This window comes from Triturus cristatus, chromosome 2_1 (genome assembly GCF_964204655.1).
Source record: "Triturus cristatus chromosome 2_1, aTriCri1.1, whole genome shotgun sequence".
In the NCBI taxonomy this organism is placed as follows: Eukaryota; Metazoa; Chordata; class Amphibia; order Caudata; family Salamandridae; genus Triturus; species Triturus cristatus.
The window spans coordinates 978,713,453-978,730,402 of record NC_140581.1 but is presented as its reverse complement, the minus strand read 5'-3'; the positions used below and the strand labels follow the sequence as shown (position 1 = coordinate 978,730,402).

Here is a 16,950-nt window from a genome sequence, read left to right as displayed (position 1 = left end):
AGGAGGGACAGAAGTAGGGCAAACACAAGAGGTGGAAAAAGAAACTACTGAAAAGGAAAAGCCAAACGAGACAGAATCAGAAGACAGTGAAACTGAAATACCAGAGGGTCGAGTTCTGAGAAAGAGAACTTGGATTGAGGAAAGAAACGGTAAAGAAGGTAAAATAAGAAGAAATGCTAAAGGAGACCTTTGGCCAAACAAAATAAAGAGACTGAGATACCGATTGACATGAGTCAAACCCACAAAAGCTGAACAAGTGAATGAAGTGACAAGTCAGCTCAAAGAAAAGGAGGGTGAGACAGAGGTGTCTGAAGAAACAAAAAGAACAAGAAAACCCAACCAGAAGTATAAGTCACCTGAATGGACATACGTGGCACTGCCTGGACAAGGAGAAGAGGTAGATAGTCAAGGAAATCCAGAGGAGACTTTACTGAAAGTGGTGGAGGAAGAAGAAACAGCGGAAATCCTGAGAGTTCTCCTATCCGATATTGGAGAAGAAGCGGAAATTCAGGAATTTCTGTATGTGGATGACAAAAAGGAAGTGAAAAACGATGAGATGCCAAACTGAGTAATTTCAAGAAGATCATTGTAGAAAATATAAAGAATTGAATAAGAAATCGAAGAACTGGGTTAACCTGATAAGTGCTTTGCTCTTTCAGGTGAAGGAGTAAGGAGTGGAGTAGAAGAGGCTAAGTCAAAAGACACGGTCAGTTTATCAAAATGGCTAACATAGATAATAACAAGAGTAGATGTACTTTCATGAGAAGATGGTGCAAAATGTGTTGCTGTTGTACAGGATTATTAATGCTTCTATGGAGCGTACTCGCTCTTTTGATCTCTTTCAAAGTAACTTTAGATACACTAGAAGGGCATAGAGAAAATATGACTAACGTAGTGAAGAATTCACAAAGGGTAGTTCCATTTAAAGCAAGCACTGAACATATACACAAGGATAGGTCTATAACTGATTTTTCTAGCAATGTATTTTCAAAACTATTGTATGAATATGTAAAAACCATGGATGTAAGGGATTGCTACGTCTGTGTGCAATTACCTGCCTCTGTTTCAGAAGGGGTGACTTACCATCATCTCCCAGCAACTTATGGAATAACATGTAGCGTTTTAACAAGTATATTTTATCAATTGGGGAAATTAGAATATAATCTGTCTAATATAGATAACATTCTTGGACAATTGCCCATGAATAATGAATTGAATCCAGCTAAAACTGCTAATGTTCTAGGTGAACTTTTTATAGAAATTAAGGAACTAACATTAGAATACATTTTTAGAGACAATTTAACTTGTAGTTTGAAGAAAGAAGAGAAAACATTTCTAGATATGGTTGAAGAAAGGAGATTGAAGATGCACGAAAAGGCAGAAGGACATGAAGTAGGAGAAAATATTTGGAACATCGATGGGAAAAGGGAGACAAAGGGTGAAGTTAGGCCAACAATAGCTATAGACTCACCACAGAAAGGCAAATTATGCATTATGAGGGAAAGATCCCAATATGATTATATTTATATAGGGACAAGTGAGTGTCATGATACATATTTTATTGCATCTGGATGGGGATTTAGAGGCGGAGAAGATCCAGTGTTTCCTGGATTATACTACATTTGTGGGAACAAGGCCTATTACAGGTTGCCCGACCATTGGTATGGCACATGTTATGTTGGCCTGGTCTTTCCAAAGATCTTTCACATGGATAGAGTAGAAAATAGTGGATCACATAACCTACTAATGCGTAGTAGAAGAGAAACTTGGTTAGAAATTGTAGGTGATATTTTTGGAGCTTTGATACCAGCAGTGGGAATATCTTTGAATGCAAATAATATTCGGAAATTGTCAACAATAGAGGATCGCTTGTCAACAAGCACCGCTGGAGGATTTCTGTTGGTAAACACTGAGATGGTTGCCATGCGTGCTATGATTATGCAAAATCGACTTGCCCTTGACATTTTATTGGCAAAAGAGGGTGGAAACTGTGGAATGCTGAAAGTTCAACATTGTTGCACTTTCATTCCAGATGTAAGTAAAGATCTAAAAGTCTATATCAAAAATATTACAGAATTGCATGATGAAATAAAACCACTGGAGGTTGAAAGTATCTGGACTAAAATTAGTAATAAAATGGCTGCTATTAAGACTTTCCTAGGGAAATTAGGTAGTACTATATTAGGGAAAATATTATTTCCATTAACGTGTGTCATTTTCATACTATTAATACTTAGATTAGGATGTATGTGTTGCAAACATAAAAGAAATAAAAAGAAAATTAGACGAGAAATTATTAAAAAGAAGGAAAAGAAACAAGAAAGAGATTTTGAAGAAATAGCATTAGTAGGATGGAAGGAGAGTATGTATGACAAAACAAAAAGAGAAGATGAAGGGGAAACCGAATTATAATTGAGCAAGAAAACATTTCGAATTTCCATAAAAGGGGAAAATAAATTGATTTTTGTGGGTTTTGATTTTTCTGGTGCTAAAATAACCAAAGGGGAATTGATGGAGCGGGTAAAATGTTTTCTTTTTATATACCCAATCCATTTCTATATGTTTATATTAAAATAACTAATGAATAATTATAATAATTAATAGTGAGATGTGAAAGTACTAAACCAACCTTATTAACAAGAAGAATACACATGGGAATGCATTTGCATGGCTAAAATGTTAAGTAAACTAAGTCTGTATGCATATTAAAATGATAAACGTTGCTTGAGTAATGTTATTGTGATTTGCGCTTAAATAAACCAGCATTAATGGCTTTGAATGTTGCATATGGCTAGATAAATGCATACACATAAGGGTATTAGCAAGGGAATAACACTGTTTTAATCATTTCTATGTATTAATTACGATTTTGTGTTTCTTTGCTTAAAGTTGACTATTCTGGCCTACCAAAAGATGGCCGCCGACTGAAACCTAACTAAAGTACATTACTTCATCATTTGAACAATGGAGGAAGGCGCCTGCACAGACTTCATCCGTGTCCTTTGTGTGACCTGTCAGATCATGCCCATGAAGACTACTCTGGGCGAGGTGCCAATGCCCCTGAACGTGAAGCAAATGTTGCAAGTTAAGAAAATGAACTATCAAACCCAACCTGTTTCAACGAACTGTTACATTTAGGACCATGGACATTCATTCCCATACGTTTGCTTTGAGACTTTTTCCGCATGAGAGATTTTGAAAATGTTTCCTAATGTATTGAGATATATTTGAATTCAGCCAATCGTTGGCCAGGAAAATGAGAAAATGTAACTATAATATGTAAATTTTAGTATAAATATTGGTAGACTAGAGAGGTACGAGCTCCACTTCTTGAACATCATTTCCAGTATCCTGATGTTGTGCTGACGGAGAGGACGGTGACTCTACATGATAGACCAAGAACTCTGATGTTTAACTGAGGACCAGTTTCTGACTTAGAAAACGACAATTAGTCAGAATAGGTAAATATGACAAAAGATAATATTGCATTATTAAGATTTAACCTGCATTTAAATTAGATAAAAGAAAATCATTATTTGAACTACTGTGTCGGGTAATTATTTCATTGAAAATGTCTATTGATTAATTTAGAGTGTTAAGGTATCATTGAACTAATAAACAACTAAATGATTCAGTCGACCTCCTGATGGAGGAATTGTTAGGGTGATTCAGAAGAAGTGGTTTTCCTCTATCAAAGAGAATAGTTGTCGTTCGGAATTGATGTCCCTTTGTAGGCACAGATAGTTTGAGAGAATGATTGTTGGTGTTATGGGCCCCACCAGCGTATGATGTGTGCATGTGCGTGTGACTGAGAAATCATTCTGTCCGTGGAAGTAAGAGGAAATTGAATAACCCGAACTGCACCAAAGGCTGTTACGGGGAGTACTGGGGACTTCCAGGAGGAGGCCCTCAGTGCATGGAATCATACCTCCAACAGCGGTAATGGTGTTTTGGTATGATTCCAACATGTTTGATACCAAACATGCGCAGGTTCTGCACAGTCAATATATAGTTAGCCATTGCATAATGACGCATGGCCACTATATGCATGAAAATGGCTGAGCGCACTTACAAAACCTGGAGAATCAACTCCAGGGTTTGTAGAGGGTGCCCTGCTAATGCAGGGCACCCTCACACTTGTAACCTAACACCCTGCCTTCAGTATTGAAAGGTCTGCCTTTGGAGTGACTTATAGGTTTTAAATGCAGTGACCTCAGATATAAAGAAACTTGTATCTGTCATAAGTGGTGCCAGCACCAACTTACACATGCTGCAATGGCAGGCCTGTAGTTATTGATTGAGTGGTCTCTCATGGGTGGCATAATACATGCTACAGCCCATGGGAGACACGTGGTGTACCTATGCCCTGGGTACCTTAGAACTATATACTAGGGACTCACAGGGGTACACCAGTTGTTGATTAGGAAGGTACCAAAGTACTTACCACTGCCAAATTTAGGTAGAAAGTATAGTGACTGGAGTCCTGATTAGCAGGATCCCAGTCAGACTAGTCATAAAACAGAATTACACCAGCAAAAAGTGGGGGTAACCATGAAAGCAGATCCTACTTTCCTACACTCTACACTCATTGTAAGTGTTTAGGCACGCAGCATATTATCCAGAACAAAGCAGCTATTTTATTTGGTGTGTTGGTGGTGTCTCTTGCTTTAGGCGTCGAATGGCCAACTTTTAATTTACACTGCCACTGAAACTGCAGATTAAGCTAAAAAGTATCATATTGATGTAGAAAACACCTACACCTTGAAGGACTCTGGTAAACACAACAAAATGGAAATGCTAGTTAGTTAGACAAGGGATGAAATGACAATTGAACAGAGAGAGCAAAAGCACAAGTAAGGTAAAGAAAAATCTTAGAGGGAGCATAGATAAATAACAGACATATAACATATAGATAGATAACAGATAGATAGATGATAGATAGATAACAGGAAGATAACAGATTGATAAGTAGATAAACAGATAGATAGATAACAGATCGATAGATGGATAACCAGATAGGTAACAGACAGACAGATGTTAGAAAGATAACAGATGGAAAATAGATAACAGACAGATAACAGACTAGACGGATAGCTAAATGATAGATAGATAGATTTTGTGGGTTGTGCACCTAATATAGTGCAATCCAGTATCTTGTTATCACAGTGCCTTACTATGCTGTCTCTGTTTTTCTGCAGTATGATGTAGTACAATATAGCGGATGGTACACAGCCGTCAGGTGGGGGTGAAGTATGGGTTGAATTTTGTATTAAGGAATGTAAATTCCACAAAGAACAGTAATCATCTTTTTTCAGCTAAAGAGTTTATCTTGTCGGATCTGTTGAGCCTGGTTTCCTAAAAAACATAAATATAGTCGTCAGATGTGCAGCGTTTGCACCCTAGAGTCCCTTGTTCTTCAGCCAGTCAGTAAGGGAAATCTTAAGGCCTGACCAAAAGTTTTAAAGGGCTCAGAAATCAATACAGTAAATGGAAAGGTAAAGTTGTCCCTTTTGCGGATGGTCTTTTGGAGTATGCTGTAAATCGCTCCCATCACATGCTTCTAAATCACGGAAAAGAAAAACAGTATTGAACGTCACACTGACCGGAATGGAGTGGTGCTTAAAAGTAGAGGGTGGATAAGAGATGAGGGTGCAGATTTAAGACAGGTATGGTTAGGCCTGATTTGTGCGGGAAAAGTGTGCAGCAAACACCTGATAAAATACATATATCCGACTAGTGGATTTTTAGCAATTTTAAAATTGAAGAAGTCCTCAGAAAAACCACACGAGGGCGCTCAAGACCAGTTGATGAAAGGTACTATTATTGCATATTGTTGCATACAATTCGGCAGTTTCTTAACAAAAGCCAGTTCGGAGGTGGAAGATTTTTTTCTGTGTTTGGAATGTTTGTCATTCTCTGTCAGGGCGCAGCGAGCACCTCGAAGGCTGTGCTCAGGTATGTTTGTTACAGTTTGAAGAACGGTCACTGAAGCACGAGCTGCAATCAGCAGGTACTGCAAGTAGTAGTTTCTAATTTGAATTGTACTTCCTTTAACAACTAATGCAAATGTTACAAAGTTTGACTGCATTGCACACTGATGGAAGCTTGCCATGCAGATCCATTTTTGTTTTTAGTTTAAAGAGATTTTATTTGCAAATAATTAAATACAATATAATACGAACAAGATAAAACCTTACATAAAATGTTATTTATTTGTTTATAAAGTTTTATATAGCGCGAACGTGACCCACAAGGGTATCAGAGCGCTTTACAGTATACAGTATAAAACATAAAAGGATGAGGTAGTATACAAGCATTTGAAAATTGTCATTACGTACAAAAGAGGTATATAGTATATGGATAACATAGGTGACCCGTAACCAGCAGGACATTGTACAATATAAAGTTATTGAGCATTAGGTGGTTGTGCTAATAAACATACATATAATATTCTCCTTCGATCCACCATGGGTATGAGGTATAAGTTATCAAATTAAGAAAATATGCAAGAAAAAAGGGGCAAGGGAGAGGAGAGAGAGATAATCATCAAGTTCTAAAAATGCTTAGAATCACATTTCAAGGAATAACATAAAAGTTGAGAGTAAAAGAACAAAGAAAAAATTAATTAATATATCACTGTAGTTATAATATATGAAAAAAAAAATCATGGAGGTTTAGGAACTTCCTCAATTCGGGGATTATGAGAGCAAGCATTCTTGGCAGAAGTATCTAGAAAGGTAGTTATAGGTTGTCAACGGGTGTCCGATTAATCGCAAGTGAAATGGGAGAGAGATATGCCCTATCTAATCTGTGGTTGTAACAAACCGCATACCACCAGTCACGATAAGATATCTTTGCAGAATTCTTCCACTCCCTGGTGATTTGTTGTAAAGCAACTGCAAGGAGAAGGTCTATTACGGAGAAGTTGGTTATCTGGAAGTCCTTATCTTCAGAGACACTCCATAGGAAAATGTTAATAAATGTAAGGGGGACGTGTGTATGAAATATATGTTGCGAAACCTGTGTCCAAAAAGTATAAACATATTGGCAGTCAAATAACATGTGTTTTAAATCTGCTTTGTTAAAAGAACAAGACAAACAGGAAGGGGGAAGAGATTGATTTATCTTGTGTAATGAAACAGGAGTAAACATGAGTCTATTATATATATAAAATAGTGTTTGAGTAGTATTGGCTGCTCTGGAAGATTGTCTTATTGTCAACCAAACCTTGTTACAAATGTGGATAGGGAAAGTCATTTGGAGATCTGCTTCCCAGAGTAATTCTACTTCTGTTTTCTCTCTAGTGGAAGGCTGAGGCAGAAAATGTTTATGCAATTGAGAAGCAGAAGAGGTAGATTCCAAAAGTGCAATTAAATTAGATAGGGGAGCAGAAGATACTTGGGAAGGCATGAGAGTATTATACGTATCTTGAAACTTTGTTATTAAAGAGTTGAATTTAATTTCCCAGGAAGAGGGCAATAGCAAACAAGAAGCAGAGAGTATCTTGAAAAAGTAGAGAAACCCAATGAAGACCCTTAGCATGCTAATCCTTCCAAAATATAGTTTTATTATTAATTCAAATGTGTTGGTTGTACCAAATGGAGGAATGGATGAATTGATCCCTGGGGGATTTGTGACAAATGAAAATAGGTTGAAATATTTTTGAAATATTTTTAAAGATAGGAAGGGACAAAGATAAAGACCTACGTGTAAAGGATAAGAATTCTCTAAAGGAAAACAGATGTAAAAAGGACTTTTCAATATTGACCCATAAAGGTAAATCTGAGGTATCATCCTCCTGTTAGAGGAAGGCAGATTGTTTGAGGAAAAATGCAGTATGAAAAGAGTGAAAGTCCGGAAAGTTAACACCCCCCATAGATTTGGGTCTTTTAAATTTCTGAAGAGACATACATGGTTTTTTATTGTTCCATAAAAATTTTAATAAGATGGAATACATTAATTTATATTGAGAATGAGGAATATTTATAGGAAAATTGGATATATAAAAGAGAATTACAGGAACAAGCTTCATTTTTATCACATCCAAATGGCCCACCAGGACTAGAACAAAGGAGAAGTTTAAGGTTAATTGCAATTCTTTCAGATTCAAGGATACATTTTCTTTAATAGTAGGAATGAACCATAAGCCAAGATATTTAATTTTGTCAGATTTCCAACAGAAATCCGAGGAGATTTAATCAGCATGAAAACATAGTTTATTTAGGGGAAGGATTTCACATTTGTCAGAATTTAATTTGTACCCTGAAACCGAAGCAAAAAGTTGTACCTCCGATAGGAAGACAGGGAGAGAAACCTGTGGAAGCGAAAGAAAAAGTAAGATATCGTCCGCATAGACAGAGGCCTTTAGATGATTTTCACCATATTGAAAGCCAGAAATTTGGGAATTCGTACGAATCTTTATCAGAAATGGCTCAAGAGCAAGAATGAAAAGGAAAGGAGAAAGGGGACACCCTTGTCTAACACCCCGATATAAGGAAAATGAAGAAGAGAGAAGGCCATTGACTAAAATAGATGACGTGGGAGACGAACATAAAAGAGAAATATAATCAATAAAAGTTTTACCAAAACCAAACCAGGAAAGAGTAGAGAAAATAAAAGGCCAACTCACTCGATCGAATGCTTTTCCAGCATCTAGGGAAATAGCCACTAAAGAATGCTTATAAGATTGGAAATTACTAAGGACATTGATAAATAATCTCATATTATCTGCAATACTAGGACCCTTAATAAACCCAGATTGTTCCCCTCCAATTAATTGAGGTAACAAGGATTCCAGACGGAAGGCTAATATTTTTGCAAAAATGTTATAATCTAAATTGAAATGGGTCTATAATTTTTACACAATAGGGGTTCTTTTTTTTCTTTGGGAAGGAGACAAATTAAAGCATCCTGGAAAGAGCCACCGGAAGATTTAGAGGATATGAAGAAAAGGAAAAGCTGATGTAATTTAGGAAAAAGTAACTGAGAAAAGTGAGAGTAAAACTCAATGGTAAACCCATCAGGGCCCAACGCCTTCCTATGTTTAATAGTACTGATTGCATTAAGATATCCTGTGATTGAATTTCTTTACCTAATGAAGAAAAGTCTTCATTAAGGTGAGAAGGAGGATCAATTGAAGATAAATACTTATGGATACTATCTTGAGACGTAGAAGAATCGGGTGTATAAAGTTTTAAATAAAAATGGGTAAATTCAGCTAGAATGTCATCATTCTTATAAAGGATACGATTAGATGAAGTAAGAATCAAATTGATTTGGAGCATTCCTTTTTTATTTTAAGATAATTGACTAAGAGTTTTCCCAATTTATTTTGACCTCCATAGTGTTTCGCAGATGCTTTAAGTAAAAATTAGTTTGCGTTATTTGTGGACAATTCATTAAAAGTGAATTTTAGTTTAATGAGATCTTCCAGAGAGGATTTAGAATGTGTACGGTAATAGGAAATCTCTAATTGTTTAATACGTGTAGTGAGGGATTTCAAAGTATCTAGAGAGGATTTCTTTTTGCGGGATACATATGAAATGATGAAATCTCTCGAAGCAGCTTTAAAAGCATCCCATATATTTGTGGAGAAATATGTGAACGTTAATTTTCAATAAAACGGTATTAGCAAGAGAGTCAAAATTTGGGGTAAAATTATGATCTAATAGAAGGAAATTGATAAATCTCCATCATCTAGTACCATGAGTTGGAGGAAGGAGGTCTATGTTTAAAAATACTGGAGCATGGTCCAAAATAAGTATAGGACCAATTTCTGCAAGGGAGTGGGAAAGGAATGAATAGTCTAATCTGGATTGAGAGAAGTGTATCGGGGAGAAGAAAGTATATTCTAAATGGGTGGGGTTGCAAAGTCTCCATGCATCCACTAAAGATCGTTGTGCAATGGTAGAAGTAAATTGAGTGTGTATAAGAGAGGGAATAAATTTAGTTTTAGAATTACGGTCAAGTATAGGATCAATAACCATGTTACAATCAGCACCCACCAATAGATAATCATCCTTATAAGTCATCAATTTGGACAAAATTGCGGGCCAGAAGGCATTATTGGGAGAGGTAGGAGCATAAAGATTGGAAAGAGTAATGGGTGTTTTGTTAACTAAAAGGGAAACAGACACCCATCTACCTAGATCATCAGAGTCTTGTGAAAGCACCTGATCATCTAAGCATTTGTGACACATAATAGCTACACCATTACGTTTTCCATTACCCGGGGAAGCAAAAAAATGGCTTACCCATTCCTGTTTAGGTTTTGCAAATTCTTTGTCCACAATATGAATTTCCTGAAGCAAATAAATATCACATTTTGAATTAGAAAGATAGGTAAATACTCTCTGATGTTTTATAGGAGAACCTAAACCTTTAACATTCCACGATACAATTCGCAAAGTCATCTAAATTAGAATAAACATCTTAAACAAATTAAGTTGAAAAATAGAAAGAAAATTGAGTAATAATAAGATAAAATAGAATAGATACATAATGCAAAGATTCAGAAAAAGAAACAGGGAGCTGGAACATATATGAAATATAAGATAAGATGTGATTATAAAAGAGAAAATTAGTAACATGAGATGTAAAGGAGAAAGAGAGAAATACGGCCCATGATATAAAAGATGAAAGGATTGTCGAGAGAAGAATAAGTAAAAGAAAGAGAGAAAGAAGCAAAGTAAAGGAGAGAGGGAGAAGAGAGGAAACAAACACTAAATATACATAAGACAAAACAAAAACATCAAAAAAGACATACCAAAAACGAGGGTGGTGAAACCACATAAGGAAGATGACACAATTGACCAAACATCTCAGGGCAAGGCCAGGGGGGAGGACACTCCATCCAAACGAAATCAGTAACCACAAGGGTCAAATAAACAGGATACCACAGCTAATATCGAGAGAACAAGGAAACATGGAAAAACTATTTGAAACTCAAACAATTAACACCAATTCAGAGGAAAAGCAATATAAGCATCAATGCAAAATAAAGAAATTATGCATCATAGCATCAAATGTTGGAAACTCTGGAAACGTCCATGTCCTCCTTTGTACAGTTGTCAATGAAGAGTTGCAGCAAAGCCGGATCTTCAAAATTTGTTGTTTTGTTTTTGTAAGTTACTTTGAACAGATATGGGTGAAATAGGCCAAATCTAGCATTAAGATTTCACAATGCTGTTCTCATATCTAAGAATGTCTTTCTTTGTCTGCTGTTTCCTTCGTATAGTCCTGGGAAAAGAAGAGATTAGAACCCTGCCAGGTTATTCGGCCTTTAAGCTTGGCTGCTTGTAATACTCTCAACAAGTCAGTGTATTCTAAAAAATACATAATGACACCTCTTGGTTTTGTAGAAGGAGTTGGAGAACGTGGGTTGTGTCCCAAGCGGTGTGCTCTCTGGATATTGAGAATTGGAGAATCAGGAATTTCCAGATTCTTTTTTTTTTTTAAAACAATTTTTATTGAAAATAAAAACCACAATGTAGCAGCAGTAATGACACTTGATTAGTAACCTCCGCAGGAGAAGTATACATTTGGGCGTTGGAGATAACAGACAATATATTAAGGGCAGCAAGAATTAAATCAGAGCAATTAGTGAAGCAGTACAAAGGGGATAACATATACATGTTAGGATCGGGGAGCCCCCCGTGCCCATCCTGTGTTCGGTGGTCTGAAGGTGTCAAGTCACAGCACCTGCCCCTGCTTTCTCCAATATAGCCAGTCTATCCCGTCTAAGTTCCACCGTGGGAGAAATACAGATGTCCCCCCGGTATTTGTTCCATCGTCACCACTTTTGATCCCATTTCTGCGGGCAGCCTCGGCCTTTATATACATTTTTCTCCGCTACCATGGCATGATCCATATCATTGGCCCAAACTTGTAGCTGCGGTATAGTGTCCACTCCCCATTTCTGGGCAATATTCCTTTTGGCAATAGTCCAACCCATGGCAGACCATGCTTGTTCTGCCTGGGTGAGGTCCGTAGCCTCCCAAACATTAAGGAGGCAAAGCTGGGGAGAGGGGAGAATGGGCTTACCAATGGACCTCGCCATCTGTCGGGTGACGTCTGTCCAGTACTGCTGTATGTGGGGGAATGTCCATAGAATATGTATAAATGTACCTATCTGGTGACAGTGCCGTAGGCAGAGCGTGTCCAGTCGTCTCCCCAATTTGTACAACAGTTTTGCATCAAAGTATACACAATGTAGAATTTTAAGCTGAACGAGACGGAGTCGCATTGGCATTGCTACCTCCTGAGGGGAGGCTAATGCTTCAGCTCAGTCCTCGTCAGTCATTTCCCCCAAGTCCGCCTCCCAGCTAGCCCTTAATTTCTGCATTGGATCGGTCCGGTTGTTAATTCATTTCTTGTACGTCAAGGAGATAGCCTTGCGGTCCATTGGGTCCAGCAGTCGCCTATCTTCTAAAGGCGAGGAGTCTGGGAGGGGGGCATCTGCGGGGACAGCGCCATCAATGGCATGGCTAATTTGGAGATATCGGAAATGTTCTGACGGTGCGAGCTGGTATTTGAGCTGGAGTTCTGCTAAGGACGCCTTTTTGCCCTTGATCCATACATCCCCTACCGTAGAGATACCGATAAGGTCCCATTTATCGAACCCTGCGCAGGTGCTCAGTTGTCCCAGGCTATCAGGCTCCCAAAGTGGGGGGGGGCCTTAGTCAGCCGCCCATGCCAACCCATGCTCCGCTGGAGCCTGTGCCATATTTCTACCGTTTGGGCCGTAGGGCCAGTCAAGCCTAGTTTTTTGGGGTTTGAGCGCTCTATTATATCCTCCCTTTCCCATTAGCCATCGATCGGTATGGAAATTGGGATCATCCTGGGATCCGAACACCCACCGGTTGATTGCGATCAATTGTGATGCCTGATAGTAGAGGCGTATGTCCGGCAGTCCTATACCTCCATCATACCATCCCATGGTGAGTTTATGCATGGTGATACAAGGCGGTCCGCTATCCCATAACTAGTCTCTAATTGCTGCCTCGATCTGCAAAAAGTAGGATTCGGGAATCGGGATGGGCGTATTCTGCAGGGCGGAAAGAAAGCGTGGGAGGGCAAGTATCTTGAATAAGGAAGCACGACTCAAAAGTGTAAGGGGCAACGTTTTCCAATGGACTACGTCTGATTTGAACATCTGTAATGGACCCGACAAGTTTCGATCATAAAATAGGGTTGGGTCTAATGTAATAAAGATGCCGAGGTATTGGAAACCATGTAGTGCCACCGGTATGGTGTATCCCCTGGGACTGCGCGGTGGGTCACCTCAGAGGGGGTACATCTGGGATTTGGACCAGTTGATCTGGTAACCGGAGTGGGCCCCAAAGATGTGGAAAATATGGAGAACACGGCAGAGCGAGCACGCCGGGGATGCTAGATACAGCAAAATGTCGTCCGCATATAAGGAAATGCGGTCCTCGTGATCGTCTGTCCATTTAAGCCTCTGATCTCAGGCTCACCCCTGATCCAGACCGCTAGCGGCTCAAGGGCCAGAGCGAAGAGAAGTGGTGACAACGGGCAGCCCGGTCTTGTACCGTGGCCTAGGGGGAAGGAGCCTGAACAATGGTTGTTAACTGAGACGTGGGCCGTGGGCAGGTTATATAAAAGTCTGATCCATCCGATCAGCCTAGGCCCCAACCCCACGCGAGCCAGGACTGCAAAGAGATACTCCCAGGCCACCGTATCGAATGCCATTTTGGCATCAAGCGCGAGCACAATTGCTTCCTCTTGGAGTGTTGCCACGCGACCCAGTGCTCCGTGGACACGGCGCAGGTTGCGTGCCGTATTGCGGCCTGGCATGAACCCCGACTGATCAGGGTGGATCAGTGCAGTGAGATATGGTAGCAGACGGTTGGCCAGCAGCTTAGCCAAAATGTTGGCCTCCACAGTGATCAGGGAAATGTGAATTTCCAGAATTTTTGGAAGAAAAGATTTGAAAAATGTTATAGGATCTGAACCTTCCTGCCCCTCCACCCGACCATATAAACGCAGATTGTTACGTATATTGCGGTTTTCAAGGTTTTCAATCTGTTTTTTAAGAGATGTAATTTCCGTTTGCATTGCGGGAATCAGGTCTACCACAACTTGAATAGAATCAACACATTGTTCCACTTGCACAACTTTGGTTTCCATGTGTGACCACTTATCCTCCAAAGCGTGTAGGCGATTATTAGTTTCTTCCATATGAGGACGAAGAGCACAAATTTTTTCCAAAAATAAGTCCAGGGATTTTTTAACATGTTTGCCAGATGAGAGAGTGGAGGAAACCGATGATTTGAGCAAAGGCTTCGAAGTTGGAAGTGGAATATTAGACGAAGATGAAGAAGTAACCACTGGAAGTGGTACGTGATTGCAAGAACCCTCTTCCATGCTGGGCTGAAGAATAGTGAAAGGATTATAGTCTTCAAGAGGAGATGACGAAGCAGACAATTGTGTGGAACGCCTCACTGGTTTTGTGCTCCCCATAAAACATACAGCACTTACACACAACAAGGGTGTTTAGAATTATTGGAAGAGATTATTATTGATTGTGAAAGAAAAGTACTTTGTACGATATACGTTATACAAAAAAGTCAAAAACTTGAAAGGACACCTCCTTCAAATAATGTAAGCCATTGAAAGTCAATACAAATTTGTCATGGATATTCCGTCAAAGCGACATGTTGACAGAGAAAATGACGAAATTATTTTAGGAGAGTATTTAACAAAAATAGCAATGTTGCGGTGAGAGCAAAGACTCCGTCGGGAAATTCAACATGTTGGACGCGAGACCTATGAAGAAAACGCACCATATACACTGAGGGAAAAAAGGAATCACAAAGCTGCTCACCAATCAAAGAAAACCAGTCTACTGCAATTCGGCGAGGTTTATCGACTGAGGGAGCCCAAACCAGCAGATAAATATGCAGGCAGTTGGAAAGGAGGTTGAAAAACTTCCTGTTATGCCACAAAGTTTCAACGGAGAATGGCCAAACCTCTTCTGGCCTCAAGCCATGCCTCAATGAATAATATTCATAGTTAAGTGTTCCTTTGTCTTGCCACTTTTTTGGTAAAATGCAATTACATGTGGTATTCTTGACAGAAACAGTGCAGCATGTTGTCAATACATTTGTGTTATATTCAACAGTTTCATTAAAAAACCATGACCAGTGCCTGACCCAAATATTTCCTTAGTATCTCAAAATATTGTTTGTAGTGCGCGTAACCATTTTCAAAATTCAAATCTCCATGTGAATAACTGTCACATTTGGTGTTTGCAGCATTCAAATTCTATAGGAGTATTTTGTGGTGTATTCTTTTCCCACAGCAATGACTGTGTCATTAATATTCTATTCAATTAATACTCCTTTTAACAACCTTGATGGAGCTTGTGACAAAAATAACAATGTTGGGGTGAGAGCCGAGACTCCGTCAGGAAGTTCGAAACGGTGGACGCGAGCCCTGTGAAGAAAACGTGCTGCACATGTTGAAGGGAAGAAAGGAGCCATAAAGCTGCTCACCGATCAATTAAGTCAGTCCATTGTAGTCAGGCAAGTTTCACGGACTGAAGGAGTTCAAGCTAGCCGCCAAATATGCAGGTAACTGGAACGGATGTCAAAAACCCTCCTGAGATGCCGCAGAGCATTAACGGAGAACGCCCATCTTCTTCTGCCGTCAAGTCACGCCCCCCATGCAGATCCTGATTAATGCAAAGTATTGTTAAGCCAGAAATGAAAACCTTTCCCCAGCAGTCTTGTAGCCTAAAACATGGTTCGCAACAGAAGCAACTGTACATACAGATCATTGTCACCAAACATGCATGCGTGTAGAAGCAAACTTGGTTCGTCGATGTGAAATGAGAAGCAAAACAAATTGAGGAAAAAGGAATGGAGTGCATGAAAACATGGACGATCAGCTGGAACCGTGAAGGCATTGCGATGGACAACCAAAAGGGAACAATGAGTGAAATCTGATGGGACATATCTTGCAGACAGTGCAAGCATTGCCTTGGCTCGACCTAAATATGAATCTTTCCATCACCACTATCTCATAAAGACAATTGCTTAGATGCACATAAGGAAACATTAATATTGCCAGGATTGACCAAAACCTGAAGGTTCTTGAACTCTGATAGAGAAGAGATTATATCAAACAATTTTACTAACAAAACTAAATGATTATGACAATATGTACACAAATGATGACAAACGTGTGTTGAGTTTCACGTTTTTGAAAAAGACATTCAATTGTAATTCAGAAACTGCATCGTAAAAGCATGCAGATGAAAAGATAGATTGAGACATATTATATGTTAATTAATATAGATTTGACTATTGATTATGAAATACTATTTTAACTCACTTTACGTCCAGCACCGTACCTTGCCTGCTGACACGGGGTCTCCATCCCCCATCTAACCACGCAGCAGGAGACGTGCCAGTGCTCTGAAGCGCCAGGAGGCGCCATAAAAATTGCTCAGGGCTCCCGCGGCGTGGGAGCCCATCACCGTACTTTGCCTGCTGACACGGGGACTCCATCCCCCATCTGACCATGTGGCAGGAGCAGCACCAGTGCTCTTACGCGCCAGGAGGTGCCATAAAAATTGCTCATGGCACCTGCGGCGCGGAAGCCCATCACCGCCCATCACCGTACTTTGCCGGCTGACACGGGGACTCCATTCCCCATCTAACCACACAGCAGGAGCCACGCCAGTGCTCTGATGTGCCAGAAGACATTTTAAAAATAGCTCTGGGCTCCCGCGGCATGGGAGCCCATCACCGACCATCAACGTACTTTGCCTGCTGGCATGGGTACTCCATCCCCCATCTAACCACACAGCAGAACCCGCTTCAGTGCTCTGACGCGCCAGGAGGCGCCATAAAAATTCCTCAGTGCTCCCGCGGCGTGGGATGTGCACGGGCATGCCCGGGTCGCACCCGAGCAAATCCCGGGCCA

General features: G+C 39.7%; 1 long non-coding RNA gene across 1 annotated transcript in view; it reads left to right on the top strand.

Moving 5' to 3' along the window:
* Positions 1–3,538, top strand: part of LOC146866152 (uncharacterized) — a 40,079-nt gene extending 36,541 nt beyond the window's left edge. Inside the window, exon 4 of the long non-coding RNA XR_014970585.1 lies at positions 2,890–3,538. This is a non-coding gene — a long non-coding RNA (uncharacterized LOC146866152). The remainder of the gene's footprint in view (positions 1–2,889) is intronic.
* Positions 3,539–16,950: the final 13,412 nt, after the last annotated feature.